The 19999-nt window shown below is 38.0% G+C and overlaps 1 long non-coding RNA gene across 1 annotated transcript; it reads right to left on the minus strand.

Annotated features, from left to right (window-relative positions):
* Window positions 1-17156: 17156 nt before the first annotated feature.
* LOC103099532 (uncharacterized) lies at window positions 17157-19036 on the minus strand. Its single transcript, XR_008913758.1, has 2 exons — window positions 17466-19036; window positions 17157-17313 (listed from the first exon to the last, which is right to left on the minus strand). It is a non-coding gene; the product is annotated as an uncharacterized LOC103099532 (long non-coding RNA).
* Window positions 19037-19999: the final 963 nt, after the last annotated feature.

The raw sequence follows: 19999 nt of genomic DNA on the forward strand, positions 1-19999 counted from the left end.
TGTTTGACATTTAAATCTTTTCACAATCTTTCCCCTTTCTACTTTCCAGTGTTCTTAGATAATACCTCATCTTATTCTGAAATCCAGCCATAGTGATCATAGTACTGAACATGGGGCACTTCATCTTCCATCTCTAGTATTTGTACCAGCTAGTCCCCATGGCTGGAATTCATTTCTTCTGTACCCCTGCCTCTTGCAATTCCTGATTTCCTTTAGGACTACCTTCTACCTTCTACATGAATCCTTTCTTTAACTTCCCAGTTTTTAGCCTCTCTCTTCCAAAACTACCTTTCTGTATGTCTATACAAAGATGTATATATTCCTTATATGTATGCATATATATTATTTATATAGATACATATATACATAATTTATATGTATTCATATATATACATAAAACAATTTTTACATATCATATATATACTTACACAGGTTCATGTGGAAGAGGTAACTGGTGGCACAATACATAGAGAGCTGGGCCTGGAATCAGGAGGACCTGAGTTCAAATCCAGCCTCAGATACTTATTAGCTATGTTACCCTGGAGAAGTTACAAAGCTTCTTTTTATGTCAGTTTCCCCACCTGTAACATGAGAATGATAATAGCACCTATGTCCCAGGGTTGTTCTGAGAATCTAATAAGATAATATTTAGAAAAAACTTTTAGCATAGTGTCCGACACATAATAGGCACTATATAAATGCTTATTCCCTTTTCCTCTCCCCTTTGTCTCCCTCCTGAGAATATAAAGTCCTTGAGGGCAATAACTTTTTCAATTTTGTCTTTGCACTCTCAGGATCTAGCAGAGTTTGTCACATAATAAATGCTTAACAAATGTTTATTGATTGATTCTTATAGTAAAGTATCATTCTAATACATTCATATCCATAATTTATGTAAGAATTCCCCAGTCAATAGGAACCACTTTTATATTAAATTGTGGTCTCTGGTATAAAGTATTGTTACAAATAGATTTGTCCTTGTGTGTTTACTAGTGTGTTTATGAGTCTAAATCAATGGTATTAAACTGTGTTTGGCCCATAGATTCTTTAAAAGGTAAGAAAAGCCACATGAATTCCTTCCTTCCTCCCTCTCTCCCTCCCTCCCTCCTTTCCTTCCTTCCTTCCTTCCTTCCTTCCTTCCTTCCTTCCTTCCTTCCTTCCTTCCTTCCTTCCTTCCTCCCTCCCTTTCCTCTTTTCTTCCTTCCTTCCTCCCTTTCCTCTTTTCTTCCTTCCTTCCTCCCTTTCCTCTTTTCTTCCTTCCTTCCTCCCTTTCCTCTTTTCTTCCTTCCTTCCTCCCTTTCCACTTTTCTTCCTTCCTTTCCTCTTTTCTTCCTTCCTTCCTCCCTTTCCTCTTTTCTTCCTTCCTTCCTCCCTTTCCTCCTTCCTTCCTTCCTCCCTTTCCTCCTTCCTTCCTTCCTTCCTCCCTTTCCTCCTTCCTTCCTTCCTTCCTTCCTTCCTCCCTTTCCTCCTTCCTTCCTTCCTTCCTCCCTTTCCTCCTTCCTTCCTCCCTTTCCTCCTTCCTTCCTTCCTTCCTCCCTTTCCTCCTTCCTTCCTTCCTTCCTCCCTTTCCTCCTTCCTTCCTTCCATCCTCCTTTTCCTCCTTCCTTCCTTCCTTCCTCCCTTTCCTCCTTCCTTCCTTCCTTCCTTCCTTCCTCCCTTTCCTCCTTCCTTCCTTCCTCCCTTTCCTCCTTCCTTCCTTCCTTTCATCCTTCCTTCCTTCCTTCCTTCCTTTCGTCCTTCCTTCCTTCCTTCCTTCCTTCCTTCCTTCCTTCCTTCCTTCCTTCCTTCCTTCCTTCTCTTATCTTCTGTCTTGGAATCAATACAAAGTATTGGTCTTCAGGCAGAAGATATGAAAGGGCTAGGAAACTGAGGTTAAGTGGCTTGCCTAGGATCACATAGCTAAGATATGTCTGAGACCACCTAGCTCTCCCTGTCACATGAATTTTTTTAGTAGATTTTAATTAAATAACTGCGGTCTAGTCAATGAGGCTTTTATGAGTATGTGCAGGATGCTCAACTGATGTAATCCCCATGTGGATTTTGGAGCAAACACAGACTTTATATAACTACTAACTATGAAGATTGGTTGTGGAGTTAGGACTGAGAGCATTAAAAAGGCACTGTTTAAACAAAACTTCTTATTTCTCCTGGTCTGACATCTTTCAGTTTGGCCACATTCTAATGAGAGAAAATGCTTTCAGGAGATAAACCTCAGGTCCTTTCCATCAGAGATCAACTCTTGGCTCAAGAAATGAGCCTTGTTTCATTGAATCATTTTTTGTTCTTTTGTCTTGGGTGAAGGAGATTGTAAATAACTACAACATTCTATGCATTGGGAAGTCAGAAGATTAAGCCATCTGAGATGGAGGAATAGAGTGCATTCTGGTCTGTACAATACTGAAGCCCTGCCAAGAATAACTGTTGAGATCTCACCTAATGATATCTGAAACATGGACTCTTCTAGGAGTAATGCTTGTATATAGATATGAAGTTGGTGAGACTAGCATTATGCACAAATAGTATTAAGCCAAAGCTCACTCTTTGGAGACCAAATTGTAACCTGGAGAATGTGCCCCTAGGCTAGTGTTGGGGAAAAGTATTTGTACTTCTGTTATATTTTCAAAATAAATATCTCATTGTACAAATGAATTGATGTTAATTGGATATACAGAACTGAAGAACTAATCACTGACAGATAACAGTGAAGGTGTCACATCAGAAGAGGGACTAAAGCATTAAAAACAAATCACCCCAATCATTTAGGCATTTCTCTAAAGACGTAGAGAGGAAATGTAACCAGCCTTTGGAAAGGTAGAATTATCCTAAAGTTTTATTTTTGTTATTTATTTATTTTTAAAAATTGAACTCCAAATGTTCTCCCTTCTTTTTATCCCTCTCCTTTCCATTGAGAAGGCAAGCAATCTGATATTAATTATACATGTGAAATCATGCAAACGATATTTTCATATTAGCCATTGTTGCAGAAAGAAAAACAAAAAAATTAAGGAAAGTGAAAAAACTATGCTTCAGTTTACTCATAGACTTCATCAGTTCTCCCTGTGGAAGTGGATTACATTTTCAATCTGGAGTCTTTCAGAATTGTCTTGGATCATTGTAGTGATCAGTGTAACTAAGTCTTTCACAGTTGAGCATTGTTACAGTATTATTGTACAATATACAGTATTCTGGTTTGGCTCATTTCACTTTATATCACTTCAGGTAATTCTTCCCATATTTTTCTGAAACCATATGTGAATTTTAAAATTACTCCACCCTAATTAGACATACTTTAGGGGAAGATAAAGTTGTAAACTCCTGATTGAACAATGAAGGTACTTAACTCATACCTTATAGTGAAGATAGAACTTTAAGCTAAGTCTATTTTTAGATCTAATACAAAAGGTTTAAGTACCTATAAAGGTTAAATTAATCACAAAAAGGTCAAGTAACTCACAAAAGGTAAGCTTAACAAAGAAGTGTAAAGTACTCAAAAGATATAATCTAACCAGAGAAGGTGAGAACTAAAGAGTGGATAGTCCTGGAGAAAATCTAATTGTGGCTTTCTTGGCCAGCGAGAAGCCACAAGGTAGAAAGATAGAAAAAGGATAGAAGTTTCGGATACTCCGAGGGGCGTGGTGGAACCAAGTTATAGATATGAGGTGGCAGAAATGAGTCAGAAACCAGGCCTTATTGATTATAATGGGGCCACAGCAAAACCCCGATCTTAGGATGTCGCAGAGGCATGATCAACCCTGAGATCCACAATTAATACCACACAGGTCGGAGACATGATAGAGAAAAGAGAGTGCCTGGCCAAAAGCCAGGTCCCAGGTGGGAGAGGTAGATAAGGAAAGGAATTAAAGATGGAGCTTGGCCAGCTCCAGCAAGGACAGACATCAGTGAGAGCTAAGATCCAAGAGAGGAAGAGAGGGCGGAGCTTGCTGTGGCCCTTGCTTTTAATGTCTTTGATATGCTAATATGCACAATACATATTGATGACTTACATAGTATATTGCCATTGGGTAATAGTAAATTACGACAAGGTATAGGTGTGGTTTCTCTTAGCCAGGTGGGCACAAAGAAACCTGTTTTCCTGCCTCACCTGGGGGAAGCTGGGGTCAAGGGTCAGAGGCTTTCCTAGCCATGTGCAAGACTGAGCATGCTCTCTTCTAAGCCCCTCTGTACCTTCTAACTGTTTCCCTTGCCCATAGCTAGGGGTGGACTGCTACACTAATCAAAGAAGGTGAGAACTAAAGAATGGGCAGGCCTGGAGAAAAGCATCTACTGTGATTGGTAGATGTGAAAATTTAGGGAGGTGAATTTTAGGGAGGACGTGAAAATTTAGGGGAGGAAAATTTAAAAGGAGGCTAGAAAAGTCAGTTTAGACAATTGAGTTCAGTTGATGACTGGAACTAAGCCTGGAGGATCCCCCTCAGACAGCTTCCTTGAGACAGTCTCCTGGTGAGTGATAAGACTGACTCCCTTTCCCTTTGGCTCAGGGAGGCCACTTTGGCCAAGGCCTTTAACTATTATCTGGCTCAGCCTGAGCTGGAGAAGTTTAAATTAACTCTCTCCCCCCCCCCTCCCTTAATTCCTTCTCTCTATATTAAGTAAAATCACCATAATTTCCAGCTGACTTGGGTATTTTATTATTTGGGAATTTTCCCTGGCAACCAAATTAATTTAGATTCTTTTTAAGTCAAAACACTAAAATTATCCTTACACATCTCCCTCATCATGTCTTATAGGTCAATAATATTCCATCATACTTATATCCTATAACTTGTTTAATCACTCCCAGTTGATGAGCATCCCCTCAGTTTCCATTTCTTTGCCACCAGAGTTGCTCTAAATGTTTTTTAAATACAAATTCTTTTCCTTTTTCTTTGACTTCTTTTGGATAGAGACCTAGTAGTGGTTTTTTGTGGTCAAAAGATATGCATGATTTTATAGCCCTTTGGGTATGATAAACAGACATTCTTACCATGGAGTTCAGAAACATTTTTTAAGTTTGATAACTACATTTCAATATAATTGATTTCCTTTGTAATTACATTTTATTTTTGCATTTAGAGAAGTTAATAAGGAGGTAAGTAGCCAGGATGCTAGAGTAGAAGGAGGCAATACAACTGAACTATCCCTTACAAGTACTCATAAATATCTAGACAATATAACTAACTGAGTACTGGTTGGGAAATCAAAGAATAAATTGTTGAATCATTCCCCCAACCCAGATCAATGGAGAAAGACAGAAAGGTCTGAAGACACTGGGAGATGCAGTCTAGTAAGGAACACCCAATCTGGAACTGTCATGAAAACTAAACAGACCAACAAAGACTTTTCTGCAACTATGCACCAGGGAAGGGAAGGGAAAGATATGACACAAAAAGGCCTAATTTTATGCAGAAATCTAGAATAGGAGACAACTGATAACTCTGCCTCTCACTACTTGGTTCTGGGTCACAAACCAAGGGTAATCTGAAGAGGAAACCTGTGCCTAAAGGTCTTGGTTCAAGGCAAGAAATAGAGTTATTCCTTAGCTTGGTTGCTGACTGAGCAACAAGTACAAAAGCAAGCAAAAGTTGTGTGACTCTAAAAGCTGTGTGACTCTCATCTCAGAAGGATAATGAAGTCTTAGTTCTAGCTCATTAGCCATTCTGAAGCCTGAAGTAGAATAACCAGATCAAAGAGGAGCTTGCAGTTCTGTCACTTTGAACCTACAGACCTCTCCAACTGGCTGCCAGTGGTTGAGTTTGGCAACAACCTATAGGAGCTACAACTAAGGGCAAGCTTCTAAGTATTGTTGAGAATTGTATTAGGTGGTTGATCTTTAAGGATTACAAACTAGGTTGGGTACTTACAGAATTCAGAACAGAAAGGAAGTGATCAGATTTCACCCTGAATCAGACTGCTTTGGACACACTGAAAATTTGTAGGTCAGACTCAAAGATCCTGGAATAATAAAATACTCAATTCTTCAAGAAAGGAGCAAGAGGACCCAACAGGGCACAAAACAATTATCTACAGCTCAGCCATTTCCTCCAGAAGTATTCGGAGCCTGACCCTAACACAAAACCTAATGTCAAGAAGTAGGACTCAGGAGTAGAGGCAAAATGGTGGAGAAAGTATACAGACCCACCTTATCTCTACCAAATTCCCCTCCAAAAAAACTATAATATAATGCCTCAAAATGAATTGGCCACCTGGATAAAAGATATACAAAAATGACCTGAAGAAAAGAACTTCTAAAAAGGCAGAACTTTTATGGTAAAAGAGGTACAAAAATTTCCTGAGGAAAAGAGTTTCCTAAAAATTAGAATTGGCCAAATGCAAAAGGAGGCAAAAAGCTCACTCAACAAAATCCTTTCTTGGAGGCAGAGTCAAGATGGTAGCATAGAGGCAGCAAACGTTCAGACCTCTGAAAATCCTTCCTTACTGATTGCAAATTAAATGCTCCTAGGGGACTGAAAATCAAACCTAACAACAAGATAGAGCCAAGGAACCCTCCTGCTGGACTCAACTTAAAAAGTACGCTCCCTAAAGCCAGAATTCAAGAATACTCAGGTTAAAGGGGAAGGAAGAAGGAAGGTCCTGGGACCTCTCCCCCACCTAGAGCTCTAAGTCTCCAGTGCCAGCTGGAACCTCTGGGTGGGCAAAGGTGCTGATCTGGAGGGAGTACCTTGCGGACAAAACTATGTCAGACTCAGAGTGTCCAACACAGGCAGTGGGGAAGCAGATAGAGGAGAAATGCAGAGTGCAGAGTGTGTGTGGGGGAAGCATAGTTGCAGCAGAGGAGACACTCCATATCCCCCCCCCTTTTCCTGAGGTTTTGGTCTCAGGGCACATCCAGCAACCTAGTCGGACTAAATCCCATCAAAGTTTTCAGAGGGTAGGGAAGCTCAAGCTTCAATACTCCTCCCCCACAGACTGCACTGAGAGATTTACTGACAAAAAGCGAAAGGTGAAGGCGGAAAGAAAAGCCCAAAACAACAAAAAAAAAATGAGAGGAGCAAGCTCTCAGGCAACTGCAGGGAGTAAGAAGGGGTAAATATGAGTAAACAACAGAAAAAGCAAAAAGAAATGACAATCTACAGCTTCTATACAGGCAATGAACAAAGAGCACATCAAACAGAGAAGGATGAGGCAACAAGCAAAAAAAACCAGAAAACCCAGCAAATTAGATACAGGCTCTGGAAGAACTCAAAATACAGTTCAAAACACAATTAAAAGAGGCTGAAGACAACTGGGAAAAGAACTTAAAAACTAAGATAAGACATCTGGAAACAGAGGAACTGGAACTAAAACAAGAAAATAGTGTCTTGAAAGCCAAAATTAACCAGCTTGAAAATGAGGCAAAGGACATGAAAAATGAGGCAAAGAAGATGAAAGATGAGGCAAAGGAGATGAAAGATGACCTTCAAAGGAAATCAGACCAGAAGGAGAAGGATGACCAAAAAGCCAGGGATGAAATCCAGTCATTAAGAACCAGAATACAACAACTAGAATCAAGTGACTTCACAAGGCAGCAGGACACTATAAAACAAAATAAAAAGAATGAAAAAATTGAGGAAAATATGAAGCATCTTATTCACAAAACAGAAGATTTAGAAAATCATTCCAGGAGAGACAACTTAAGAATCATCGGTTTACCAGGACACCAAGACAAAAAAAAAATCCTGGACATCATACTACAGGAAATAATCCAAGAAAACTGCCCCAATATTCTAGAAGAAGAAGGAAAAGTTGAGGCTGAAAGAATCCACAGATAACCTCCTGTACTTAATCCCCAACTGACAACACCCAGGAATGTTATAGCCAAATTCAAGAACTATCAGACCAAGGAAAAAATATTACAAGCTGCTATGAATAAGTCATTCAGATACCATGGAATCACAGTGAGGATTACACAGAACAAGCATTTGTAAAGAAAAGACCAGACCTGAATGGAAAATTTGATGCCCAAGCACAGAACTCAAGAGAATCACCAAAAGGTAATTTTAAAAGAGGGAAAAAATTAAAACAAAACAAAACAAAAAACAGTTTTTTAAAAGAGAGTCAATAAGTTAAAATGATAGATATCCCTATAAGAAGAGAGATTATTGGTAACTCTTAAAAATTGTTATTATCACCTGGGCAGCTAGAAGAATTACCCTAAGAGGGAACAGTGACAAACTGTATAGGATGAAATGTCAAGACATGAATATGTATATAGATATATGTATGCATAAATACATATATATGTGTGTATATATGTATATATACATACACACATATATATACAACTGGAGCTAAAAAAAGAGGTTAATACTATAAGAAATGGGAAAAGAAACAAATGGGGGTAAATTTATATGTCACAAAGAAGCTCATGGCGGGAGAGGGGAGAACATCGATACACTGGAAGGGTAAAGAGGTTGGAGACAGGAAATACTCAACTCTTACATGCATTGAAATTGACTCAAAGAGGGAAGAACAATCCAATCCATTGGGGCAGAGAATTGATTTGTGCCTTATAGGGAAGTAGAAGGGTAAGAAACTGTCTGGTGGGGAGGGAAGCAGTACAAGGGAGGGTGAGGGTGGGGGGGTAGTTTAAAAAGACTGTAAAGAAAATAAGGGGAGGAATAAGAAGGTGGGTAGAAAGGGAAGTAAAATAAGGGTGGGAATTAGGGAGACTGATTAAAAACAAAACATTGCTGTAGAAGGAAATAGTGAAAGAAGAAAAGGCAGGACAAGGAGTAGAAATCAAAATGCTGGGAAATACACATCTGGGAATCATAACTCTGAATGTGAATGGAATGAACTCACCCATAAAACAGAAGCATATAGCAGAGTGGATTAGAATCTAAAACCCTACCATATGCTGTCTACAAGAAACACATATGAGGAAGGTAGATATGCATAGGGTAAAAGTAAGAGTATGGAGCCAAATTTATTGGGTATCAACTGATAAAATGAAGACAGGAGTCGCAATCACGATATCTGACAAAGCCAAAATAAAAATAGATATAGTTAAAAGAGATAGGGAAGGTAATGACATATACTATACATAGTATATGTAAAATACAATAGACAATGCAGAAATAACAGTACTCAAAATGTATGCACCAAATGGCATAGCATTCAAATTTCTAAAGGAGAAACTAGTGGAGTTCAAGGATGAAATAGATAGAATAACTATACTAGTGGGAGACCTGAACCATCATCTATCAGAACTAGATAAATCAAACCAAAAAATACATAAGAAAGAGGTAAGAGAAGTGAATTAAATCTTAGAAAAATTAGAGTTAGTAGATATGTGGAGAAAAATAAATAGGGACAAAAAGGAATATATTTTCTTTTCAGGAGCACATTGTACATTCACAGAGACTGACCATGTATTAGGGCATAAAAACATTGCAAAGAAATACAAAAGAGCAGAAATAATAAGTGCAACCTTCTCAGATCACAATGCAATGAAAATAATAATTAGTAAGGGTACATAGAGAGGCAAATCAAAAATTAATTGGAAATTAAACAATATGATTAACCAAAATCTGTTAGTTAAATAACAAATCATAGAAACAATTAATAACTTCATTGAAGAAAATGACAATGATGAGACATCCTTCCAAAATCTATGGGATGCAGCCAAAGCAGTACTCAGGGGGAAATTCATATACTTGAGTTCATAAATTAACAAACTAGAGAGGGTAGAGGTCAATGAATTGGGCATGGAAATTAAAAAACTAGAATGTGAACAAATTAAAAATCCTCAGATGAAGACTAAATTAGAGATCCTAAAAATCAAAGGAGAAATGAATAAAATTGAAAATCAAAGAACTATTGATTTAATAAATAAGATTAGAAGCTGATACTTTGAAAAGACAAATAAAATAGACAAAATACTGGCCAATCTAATTTAAAAAAAAGGAAAGAAGAAAACCAAATTGATAGCATCCAAGATGAAAAGGGAGACCTTACGTCTAATGAAGTGGAAATTAAGGCAATCATTAAAAATTATTATGCCCAATTATATGGCAATAAATATGACAATCTAGGTGATATGGATGAATATTTACAAAAATAAAAATTGCCTACACTAACAAAGGAAGAAATAGACTATCACAGGGGCAGCTGGGTGGTTCATTGGATTGAGTGCCAGGCCTAGAGATGGGAGGTCCTAAGTTCAAATCTGGCCTCAGACACTTCCCAGCTGTGTGACCCTGGGCAAGTCACTTGACCCCCATTGCCTAGCCCTTACCACTCTTCTTCCTTGGAGCCAATACACAGTATTGACTCCAAGACAGAAGGTAAGGATTCAAAAAAAATAAAGAAAGAAATAGACTACCTAAACAACCCCATATCAGAAAAAGAAATTAAACAAGCCATCAAAGAACTCCCTAAGAATAAATCCCCAGGTCCAGATGGATTCACAAATGAATTCTATCAAATATTCAATGAACAACTAATCCCAATATTATAGAAAGTATTTGACAGAATAAGCCAAGAAGGAGTGCTACCAAATTCCTTTTATGAGACAAATATGGTACTGATTCCAAAGCCAGGCAGGTCAAAAACAGAGAAAGAAAACTATAGACCAAACTCCTTAATGAATATAGATGCAAAAATTTTAAATAGGATACTAGCAAAAAGTCTCCAGCAACTTATCACAAGGATTATTCACCATGACCACGTAGGATTCATACCAGGAATGCAAGAATGGTTCAATATTAGGAAGACCATCAACATAATTGACCATATTAACAAGCAAACCGACAAAACTCACATGATTATCTCAATAGATGCAGAAAAACCCTTTGACAATCTACAACACTCATTCCTATTGAAAACACCAGAAAGCATAGGAATAGAAGGACCTTTCCTAAAAATAATAAACAGAATATATCTAAAACCATCAGCAAACATCATCTGCAATGGGGATAAACTAGAAGCCTTCCCAATAAGATCAGGAGTGAAACAAGGATGCCCATTATCACCTCTATTATTTAACATTGTACTAGAAACACTAGCTGTAGCAATTAGAGAAGAAAAAGAAATTGAAGGTATTAAAATTGGCAATGAGGAGACTAAGCTATCACTCTTTGCAGATGATATATAGGTCTACTTAAGGAACCCCAGAGAATCAACCAAAAAACTAATGGAAATAATAAACAACTTTAGCAAAGTTGCAGGATACAAAATAAAGCTACATAAGTCATCAGCATTTCTATATATCTCCAACACAGCTCAGCAGCAAGAATTAAAAAGAGAAATTCCATTTAAAATAACCCTAGATAATATAAAATACTTAAGAATCTATTTGCCAAGACAAACACAGGAACTATATGAACACAACTACAAAACACTTTCCACACAATTAAAACTAGATCTAAACAATTGGAAAAACATTAACTACCCAATGGGTAGGGTGACCTAACATAATAAAAATGACAATCCTAACCAAATTAATTTACCTATTTAGTGCTATACCCATTGAACTACCAAAACAACTTTTTTTTAAAAGAAAAAACCATAACAAAGTTAATTTGGAAGAACAAAAGATCAAGGATATCCAGGGAAATCATGAAAAAAAAAATGCAAAGGAAGGAGGTCTTGCAGGCCCAGATCTTAAACTATACTATAAAGCAGTGGTCATCAAAACAATTTGGTACTGGCTAAGAGACAGAAAGAAGGATCAGTGGAATAGACTAGGGGTAAATGACCTCAACAAGACAATCTATGATAAGCCCAAAGGTCCAAAACCCACTATTTGATAAAAACTGCTGGGAAAACTAGAAGACAGTATGGGAGAGATTAGGTTTGGATCAACATCTCACACCCTACACCAAGATAAACTCAGAATGGGTGAATGACCTGAATATAAAGAAGGAAACTACAAGCAGATTAGGCAAACATCGAATAGTATACTTGTCAGATATTTGGGAAAGGAAAGATTTTAAGCCCAAGCAAGAGTTAGAAAAAAAATCACAAAATGTAAAATCAATAATTTTTATTACATCAAATTAAAAAGGTTTTGTAAAACAAAACCAATGTAACCAAAATTAGAAGGGAAACAAAAAATTGGGAGATAATCTTCATAACAAAAACCTCTGACAAATGTCTAATTACTTATATTTATGAAGAGTGAAGCCAATGGTACAAAATATTAAGCCATTCTCTAATTGATAAATGGAAAAGGGACATTAATAGACAATTTTTAGTTAAAGAAATAAAAACTATTAATAAGCACATGAAAAATGTTCTAAATCTCTTATAATCAGAGAGATGCAAATCAAAACAACTCTGAGGTATCACCTCACACCTAGCCGATTGGCAGACATGTCAGCAAAGGAAAGTAATGAATGCTGGAGGGGATGTGGCCAAGTCAGGACATCAATGCATTGCTGGTGGAATTGTGAATTAATCCAACCATTCTGGAGGACAATTTGGAACTATGCCCAAAAGACGATAAAAGACTGTCTGCCCTTTGATCCAGCCATAGCACTGCTGGGTTTGTACCCCAAAGAGATAATAAGGAAAAAGACTTGTACAAAAATATTCATAGCTGCGCTCTTTGTGGTGGCAAAAAATTGGAAAATGAGGGGATGCCCTCCAATTGGGGAATGACTGAACAAATTGTGGTATATGTTGGTGATGGAATAGTATTGTGCTCAAAGGAATAATAAAGTGGAGGAATTCCATGGGAACTGGAATGACCTCTAGGAATTGATGCAGAGTGAAAGGAGCAGAACCAGGAGAATTATACACAGAGACTGATAAGCTGTGGTATAATTGACTGCAATAGACTTCTCCATTCTTGGCAATGCAGTGATCCTGAACAACATGGAGGGATCTACGAGAAAATACATTATCCACATTCAGAGGGAGTAGAAACACAGAAGAAAAACAACTGCTTGAATACATGGGTTGAGGGGATATGGCTGGGGATGTAGACTCTAAATGAACATCCTAATCCAAAAACCAACAACATGGAAATAGGTTCTGATCAAGGACACATGTAATATCCAATGAAATTGCGCGTTGGCTGCAGGGAGGCTTGGTGGAGGGAAGGGTGGGAAATAATGTGATTCTTGTAACCAAGGAATAATGTTCTAAATTGACTAAATAAATTAATTCATAAAAATAAATAAAAGGCAGTCTATCAGAGAGAAAAACATTAAAAAAAATAAAAACACATAATATTGTGAAATATATTATTTCAAAATAGTTAGGTTTAATTTATAAATACTATCACCTATCTGGAGGGTAGAGTTCACTTGAATAAAGGTCTCCTACATGTCTAAAAAAAAATCTTTGGGGGCAGCTGGGTAGCTCAGTGGATTGAGAGCTAGCCCTAGAGATGGGAGGTCCTAGGTTCAAATCTGGCCTCAGACACTTCCCAGCTGTGTGACCCTGGGCAAGTCACTTGACCCCCATTTGCCTAGCCCTCACCACTCTTCTGCCTTGGAGCCAATACACAGTATTGACTCCAAGACAGAAGGTAAGGGTTTTAAAATAAAAAAAATCCTTTCTTAAAAATGAAGTTGGGTAACTAGAAGCTGATGATTCACTGAGACATCAAGAAACAATCAAATAGAAACAAAATAATGAAAACTGGAAGAAAATGTGAAATATCTCATTGGAAAAACAAATGACTTAGAAAATAAATCTGGGAGAGTTCATCTAAGAATTATTGGACTACCTGAAAGCTATGAGAAAAAGAATCTTTGACATGATATTTCAAGAAATTATCTTTCATAATATTCTTTGTATACCTTTGTATCATCCATTACTTACATGTAATTTCCATAAGGGCAGAGACAGTATCATTTTACATCTTTCTGTCCAGAATAATTTCTAGTGTATTACACACAGTAACAATAGATATTGATGGTGATAGTTGATTAAATTGTATCTCTTCTACTGCCATGAGTTCTAGGCTGATACCTTGTCTTAATATCTCTCTTAATGCTCAACACAGGAATATTCACATTGTAGGTGCCTAAATATTTGTATGAGGTTGGAAGTGTCTTAGGCCATGATGGTGAACCCATGGCATGTGTGCCATAAATGGCACTCATATCCTCTCTGTGGGCACACATGCCAAGGACCCAGTGCCCCAAAGATCCACTGTGCCCATCACTACAGCACAGAGTTCACCAGATTTCCTAACTAAAAAGCCTAACTGAGGTACAGCTGAGGTGCTCCCCTCCCTCTCTCTTGTAACCGCTAAAATGTGGGTTTCAAGACTGTGAATTGCCAAAACTGTAAAGGTTTTGGCCAAATTGTAAAGATAATTTTTAGTCTTTTGATTTAAATAAAAAGATAAGTGGTCGCCATGGGAAAATTCCCAAATATGAAAATACCCAAGTCAGCTTGGGTTTATGGAGATTTTAACTAACACAAATGAAAGAATTAAGGGAAGAGAGAAAGAGAGTAGTCAGTCTTTATCACTCACCACAAGATTGTCCCAAGCAAAACTCCAGTCCTTCACTGAAATCCTCAACTCCTGAACTGAGTTCAGAGACTCAGCTCCTCCAAACTAACTCCAAAGTCCAACTAAGTTCAGAGCGGAAAAAAACTGAATTGATTCAGAGAACTCCTTTTAAAGAGAAATTTCTCTTATGTCACCTTCCCTAAATTTTCACATCTACCAATCACAGTAGACATTTTCCCCAGGACTGTCCATTCATAGTTCACATCTTCTTTTGTTATCACCTTCTCTGATTAGATTATATCTTCTGAGTATTTCACATCTCTTTGCTAAGCTTGCCCTTTGTAAGTTGCTTGACCTTTTAGTGATTAATTTAACCTTTATAAGTACTTAGCACCCTTTTGTATTAGATCTAAAAATAGACCACCTAGCTTAGGGTTTTTGCTTCACTATAAGTATGAGTTGGGGACTTTTCATTGTTCCATCAGGATTTTGTAACTTGCCCTAAGGAACTGTCTGAGCAGGGTGGAGTAATTTTAAAGTTCTAAATACATTCCTGACCAAGTACCTCCATTGTTTAAAATGGGGAATAGCTTAATCAGATCTTCTGAAGTAGAGTCTGAGCAGTTTTAAGATTCACACTCTATAAGGAGGAGTTAGTAAGTAGTTCTCTTGAAGACAGCATCCCTTGTAGAACAAGATTGCCCTACCCCATTCAGAACACAATAGCCTCTTAATTACTTTTGGCCTGAGTGAGACAGAAACAACTTATGTCTATACTATCAGAAGCAACCAGTGTCTTTACTATACAAAATGTTTTGGGTATTTGGAGATGTATCTTTTGAGTTTGTACTTTAAAAATGTTCAAAACTGTATTCTAGTGATGTAGGAATAAATTTTATGAACCTGAGGTTAGGCTAATCGCCTCTTTGGTATTCTACAGCTACCTTCCCCAGTTTCATTCCTTTTTTTTTTTTTAAATCTCCCATCTTAGAATCAGTATCGTGTATTGGTTCTAAGGTAGAAGAGATAAGGGATAGGCAATGGAGACCAAGTGACTTGCCTAGGGTCACACAGCTGGGAAGTGTCTGAGGCCAGATTTGAACCAAGCACCTCCCCTTTCTAGGCCTGGCTCCCAATCCACTGAGCCATCCAGCTGCCCCCTTCCCCAGTTTCTTTACCAAGAAAACTTGAGGGCTTTAATTTGCATTCTTCCTCCTCACCTCTAACTAACCCAGCCCCTTCCAATTTGCATTCAAAGGGGTGCCAGTCTGAGGGAGAATGGGTGGGCTAGAGGTTCTAGAAAACACAATAGTGGTTTGTCAATCTCCCAATCAGCCCTGCATCCTGATTAAAACCTGACTTGGACTCTTGACCATGTGCTAAAAAAGGTTAATTAGGAGGATACCCCCTTCAGGAAGGTTGGAATGTGATGGGATGAATGTGTCAGGATGATGTCATTTAACCTGAGGATTATATTTTCCTATACATAAGGAGTTTTCCTGTAAACTGGAGCTTTTTTCTTTTTTTTTTTCTGGGTTTTTGGGGCTTGAGCTCACTTAACTGGAGGGGAGCAATGTGCTTGCATGCCTCACCTCTCCCTCTCCCCAAACCTGACTACATCACCCACTCCCTTGCCCAACAGTCCAATGGGAGTGCTTCCTTCCTTCCCTGGGTGATATAAGGGGGTGGGAAGAAGTTTGCTGGGCACTCACTGTGTGGAGGGGCACAGAATGTGGTCTCTGGGGGTGAGGCATGGGCAGAGCACTTGATCTGGAGGGTGGAATTAGGGCAAGGTCTGGCTCTCCATTGCTAAAAGGTTCTTTTCTATCAATAAACTAGCCACTCCCTCTTCCATGGCCCCCATTTTTTGTAGACAGAACATTCTTTCCTAATCTTCCCTTTAGTCAACCCTGGGGGCTTACCTTTCCCTTATTCAAATCTCCTTTCTACCTCTCATTCAGAAGAAGAATGGGCATTCAGCAAATATGGGGAGAATAAACTTCCCTGAATAATCCTTTTGTTTACAAAGTTACATTCAATTAAAAATATTAAATAAGTACCTATTTGGTGTCAGGTACTGTGCTAATTCTCTTTCTCTTAGTCAATGTCATGGCAGGTGGAGAATCATGAGGTCCAAGTCCATATGGTTTGTTATCTCACTTGGAAAGTTTATAAAAATATTAAAATCAATGAGGTTTTGTCTTATTGTTTATCCTGAGCTAAAACATATGATGAAAGGATGGTTTCTGAGAAACATAGGAATACTTGTATAAACTGATGTGTAGAAGACACCTACCTTGTGCCAGGTATTGTATGAAGTGCTTTTATCCTCACAACAACCTTGCAAGGTAGATATTGTTATTATCCCCATTTTATAGTTGAGGAAACTAAGACAGATTGAGGTTAAGAGACTTGTCCAGGGTCACATGGCTAGTAGATGACTGAAACTGAATTTGAACTCATCTTGTCCCATAATGCTCAGCTATCTACTATTCCACCCAACTGCCTGGAGGAATATATTGTCTATAAATGAACATAAATTATTAAATTGTAAAATTTGTTTAGAAAATTTTATAAAGTGATATATTCATAAACTTTCTAAAATTAGAAACATAAAATAAATAATTAAAATAAATATGATGATTACTTTTTTCATATGGGGAGGTAGGAGATAAAGAAAATTAATTTTAATTGATTGAAAAATTTAATTGAAAAAAAGTAAATTAAATGCAATACTAATTACCTTGACCCCATTGCTGGCAGGTGAGGTGTATTCCATTTCATCCTTCCTCCGGGGTTCCCTGATATCCTTAAGGAGATTGAGAAAGTCTCGAACTCTACAAATGGCTCCAGCCCTCCCTCTTCAAAGATTCCTTCAAAGGGTTTCTTGTACTCCAATTCTATTTAGTTAACAATAGATCAGTTTTCACAAAAGAATATTAAGTTCAAAAGATATAATAGCAAATACACGGTTTACTCCCCAACATGTGAAAATTATTTCTCTTCTCTCCCCAACCTACTCAGTCTCTGGGGAGAAGGAAGGGATTCCTACCTTAGCTCCGTTTCTATAGAGGACAGTCGCAATTCCAACTCTGAAACCTCCCCTAGGCTTGAGTTCTGGGCACTGTGGTTTCTTCAGGTTTCCCTGACTGGCAGGTTGACAGGCTGGCTGCAAGGTCCTTCCTGGAATTCTAGCTCCAAACTTGCCGTGGCTTGAACTCTCAGCTCCGGTCGGTCCAATGAAGATCACCACTGGCACCTGAAACTGAGAAAGGAAAACAACAGAGACCAGAAACCTATGGATCCAGGTTCAGTTCTCAGAACGAGGGTAAAGAAGTCCTCCCCCTCTCACCGGTTCCTGCTCTGCGGTTCTCTGCCTCATTCTGGCCAGTTTTAAAGATACAGTCTCCATTTAGGCTAAGCAGCTAGTTAAAGGCAGCTACAGGGCTTACCTGATGGGCAATCTGGGAACACCCAGACAAGCCGCCTTACAAAAATACTTTAAAAAAGATCGGATGTAGAGTATTTAGACGAGGACCCAAACTTCTGTCTGTTTGACTTCCAGCTATGTATGTGGCCATCATCGCTTCCTTTTTCTCTGGGCTCTCACAACAGAGATGCCCAAAGTTTAGAAACGGTCACGATCAGAGTTTAATTAGCCAGAAAGCAGTCTAATTAAACAAAAACTATATCCATATCTCTATGTCTTTAAAGAACAGGAAAACTTTGGGTTTAATATCTGCTTGCAGAGACAGAAGGAGAGGGGGAGAAAGGAAGCAGACATTTCACATTCTGCATGGGTTCTCTGTCAGGGCAAATACAACCCCAATAGAACATGTTTCTTCCTCGGACCCATACCAGTTACTCTTACTCATCCTTCTCTAGTCTATCTCCCCAGTTTCCCGTCTTCTTCCCTCCTCTTTTTGTTGTTCAATTATGTCTTAATCTTTGTGACCTCATTTGACTTTTTCTTGTCAGAGATACTGCAGTGGTGTGCCCTTCCCTTCTCCTGCTCATTTTACAGATGAGAAAACTGAGGCAAACAGGCAACTAGTAAGTGTCTGAGGCTGGATTTGAACTCAGATCTTCCTGATACCAGGTCTGGCACTCTCTCCACTGAACCATCTAACTCCTGGACCCCCTGCTCCATCTCATAGCTCACTTTACTCCCAATTGCATGAATTAGATGCTCAGTCTCCTCCTCCTTGTGCAAATTTGAACCATTTCCTTTGTGAAAATTTCTTGTTTCTTCAAGGAATATTTCCATTCTCTTGGACTAGAACAGAAAGGCATTACCCATTTTTTTTTTCTTACTGCTTCCTTATGCCCATTAGCTCCCCAGAGATTCATGCAAATAGGAACTAAAAGCCTTCTTTCTTCCAGAAAGAACTGGCCTACAATCCTATCCCCCTGTCCTCCGCATTTGAATGAATAGGAGGAATCTAGAATGTTATGGAACTAAAACATTTCAATACAAATTCATTTGATTTTCAAGGCTAACCTAAGTGTAAAATGACTAAAGTGTAAGAATTAGTTACATTTTACAGTAGTGACTAATGCTTTTTATGATGAGTATAAGCCAAGTGGACAAATATCTCACTTGTTAGCTTTGGATGAGTAGTATAAGCTAAGTGGACACACATCTTTCCCTTCTCTTGATAGAATCCCTGAATTCTTGGATTCACAATTTAATGATAAGAGGCAATCTGCTGATTTGAGGTCATAAAAGAGAATCACCTGAGCAAAGGAACTGATGAAGAGATGATTTGCATTTCTGGAGGCATTGCTTTTCCCCAAGGTAAATGTTATCCATGGTCTCTTATGACCATTTCAATATACCACAAACTGAAATTGCACAGTAAGCAGAGTCTGTTTGCTTGGGTTGTGTGTTACTGTTTCTTTGCTAAAATCAGTTTATACAGTTAACATGCTTCATTTTTTTTTTTGAAGCAGCTTAAAGACCCTTCGCTATTCTGTAAGGCATTCAGATTTATTGCAATGTTTACAATGAATTTGTTGTTCATTAAACAAATTTACCCAGGCTAACCCAACATGAAAGAAATCATCTTGTTTACAGTGGAATCCTGACAAAAATACACGCAGGAAAGATAGGCAAACACATATAAACCTGGATTGCTTAGTGGAACACTGATTTGCTGCCACATCCAATTTTTCTCATTAGAACTTGCTTTATTTGAACATGACTCAGTACCCCGTGTAAATGTGGAGTTGTTAATCTTATTACTATATGGAAAACAAATTAATTATTATGCATGATATTGGAAATGGGTTGTTAGGTTGGTGTTGGAAAGATTAGAAAAAATACACTCATTACTTTAGATGATATCTGGTATGTGGGTATGAGTCTTAAGATCAGTTTTGATCTATGAATAACAAATAGAGCTTGTAAAATTTGAGCTTTCAGATGCAGGGTTTAAAGTTAGGTGAATGGATGAATTATACTCTGGCCTTTGTTTTGTCATTTCAGAGGTGAAAAGAAATATCTATACCAGTTACTCTGGAAACTTGATATACAGCCAGAATCAATGAGCAATTAATTTTTTTAACTTTCTCTTTTTTTTTTCA

The sequence above is a fragment of the Monodelphis domestica genome, chromosome 7 (assembly GCF_027887165.1).
Source record: "Monodelphis domestica isolate mMonDom1 chromosome 7, mMonDom1.pri, whole genome shotgun sequence".
Classification (NCBI taxonomy): domain Eukaryota; kingdom Metazoa; phylum Chordata; class Mammalia; order Didelphimorphia; family Didelphidae; genus Monodelphis; species Monodelphis domestica.